Source organism: Microtus oregoni, unplaced genomic scaffold, assembly GCF_018167655.1.
Source record: "Microtus oregoni isolate MIOR12 unplaced genomic scaffold, Mior012 000074F_002, whole genome shotgun sequence".
Classification (NCBI taxonomy): Eukaryota; Metazoa; Chordata; class Mammalia; order Rodentia; family Cricetidae; genus Microtus; species Microtus oregoni.
In genome coordinates, this window is record NW_024543989.1 from 155763 (window position 1) to 158475 (window position 2713).

A 2713-nucleotide genomic window follows, 5' to 3' on the forward strand; every position below is an offset into this window, starting at 1 on the left:
ATCCACAAACCTCTTGACCACTTCCATAGCTTGGGAAATTTAGGTCATGTTTCTTACATCCTTGCTTCTTTTTTCTCATTTGTTATTATTATTCTAGTAATTGCTTCTATGTAATTTCCACACCCAACAGGGTTTCTACTTAAGTACATGGCCAGTGAGTTATTATCTTTGTCACCCAGAGGAAACGCCAAATCACTAAGCATTATACATCTGAGGAAAAGTGACAACTACTGACATCACTGCAAATCCAAGGCCTTAAATTTCAAACAACTTGAACATCCTATTTTACATCCTCAAGTCAGTTTGCTCTCCCACTCTTTGACATCATGCTCTTCTTTTTCTTCTCCCACAACTTCAGTACCGCTTTTTGTCTCACACTCCCTAATGGCCTTCTTTTTTATTCATTCAGCAAACTAGAAATACTCAGAAGAGGACTACTACTTCCTCACTAATTCAGTGAATTTACCTGTAAACATCTTGAACCATCCTCCATTTCCATTTTCTTCCTCTCATAGCTATTCAGTCAGCAGAACTCTCTAGAGTCAACCAGTCTGCAAGTGAATCTGCGAGCAGAGTTCTTTGCAATAACCCCAGGACATTTCGCCTTTCCTTATTAACTTTTCTTGAACTCCTGATCTGGTTTTCTCTCTACCAGTAGCGTATAGATATGCTATTGTACCTCACACCTGAACAACCACAGCATGATGACATTGTGTAATCTCTCAGCTCTCATCCTCTTTTCTTCCCATCTTCTTTGCCTTCTTTACTGCATTTACTCTGTAAGTAGTCTCATACATCCCCATGATTTTTAAGTATCTTCATGGAAATTATTCCAATGTATTATTTTTCAGGGGAAAGTAGGAGCGCAGTTCCCCCAAATCACCAGAAATCATGCTGTTGAGTTTCACACATTTGGGGAACTTGTTAGGAGTGCAAAGGTCCTTGTGTCACAGATTTTCAGAGGGAACCTGCAATGTTAAGCATACAAAATTGTCCTCTCAAAGCAATGGACATAAAACTCTTTCTTCCATTCAGAAAGCAGGGAAGTAACAGCCTGGTGATCCACAGTATCTGTTGGGCCACATCATATCAAGTTCCTAGAACCAGGATCCGAGGTGGCTAGTAATGTAAACGAGCCTTATATTGCCTATAGAGCCAGGGGCTCCCCCATGCTCCCACAACCAGGAACGAAAATATGACTCTTTGATTATCTGTATAGCCAGATATTTCCCCAAGCTCCCACAACCAGAATCAGAGGTGGCTAGTAGCACAAAAGACCTCTAAGCAACTTGTATGACTGAGGCCAGGTCATAGCCTTTCTGTGACCCTTAAGTTAGTACAGGGAGCCTATATTCAGAACCCATCTTCCCAGAAGAAATGAGATGTCCCCTGGGTTGAGTTTCGATGTAATTATGCTTCCTGTTTGCACCAGTGATTGTATTACACTGGGAAACATTTTTTACCCAAATTACGCTGGGTTTAAATTTGTTGGAAATAAACCTCCTGGCATCAGACTCCCCAAAGTCTTGTTCCAGGTTAACGAAACTAATCTAAACCAAGTTTTATTCTCATATCTTCGTGGTTTGTTTCTTTGCCTGACCCCTGCTGAAATTCCCTCAGGAAATCACAGGGGTCAGCACACTCAGAGTACAGTGGAAAAGCCTGTCTCTGGGAAAACCACCTTCGTGATCATGACATCTCCCCTCCTTGTTGATCAATATTATAATTCCAAGATAGAACTGTATCTTTTATTGGAACTTCACATTCCTACATCCATCTGCCATTGCCTTGAAGTTTTGCCTGCACCTTTGATTTGACATACACTCATTGAAACTTTCCTCCCAAAGCCTGTGCTTTCCAAGTGTCTACCCTTCTTGTATCTTTAAGAATGCACTCAAGGAGCCTGGCAGTAGTGGTGCATGTCTCTAATCCCAGCACTTGGGAGACAGAGGCAAGGGGATCTCTGTGAGTTCAAGGCCAGCCTGGTCTACAGAGTGACCATGTTGGATCATCATGGCAACCTGAAAAATAAAAGTGGGCAATTACTAATTTATTGCTAAGGGTTTTATTATTCAAGTGATTGCTATATGGCCATGAGCTTAGCAGAATTTCTATTTAACACATCTTGGACCCTTCCCAGAACTTAACCAGTGTTTTGATTACACAAATCAAATAGTGACCAATCCCTAGAGACCTTACAATGTCCTCCTTTACCAATCAAATAGTGCTTTTCAGAATCTTCCCTTATTTGACAACAGTGCTTTCCCCCCTGACCCTATCTAGCCTTTCAACATGGGGGAAACTTGAGGAGACTCCATGAACCTACCTTAGCATCACACAATTTTCCACTGTCTGCTGAACAATAAAGTCAACTTTGATTTTTCAGCTCTTCTGGTCTGTTTATTTCTATATGACAGTGCTTAATGATTTCATCTTCTTCCCTTTTCCTGTTTTAGGCTAAAACATCTTTTAAAGAAACTTTGGAGCTTGACTTTGTTTCTTGGTTTTCCCAAACCCCTTTTAGAGAATATCCTTCATACATAGGAATGATTTTTCTGATATGGTTTAGGGACTATGAATTCCACTGTTTCAGGTGGTTTGTTTTTTCTAAAAATTATTTTACAAAAAAAAAATCAGCCCTGAAATTCCTCATCAACTCTGAATACTTTTCAGGCACTCCTGAACTGCCCCCCCCCACCCTAACCAAACCAAA

The 2713-nt window shown here is 40.6% G+C and overlaps 1 pseudogene; it reads right to left on the bottom strand.

Annotated features, from left to right (window-relative positions):
- Positions 1-1604: 1604 nt before the first annotated feature.
- On the bottom strand, positions 1605-1704 carry LOC121441237 (annotated as a pseudogene).
- Between the last annotated feature and the right edge of the window lie 1009 nt (positions 1705-2713).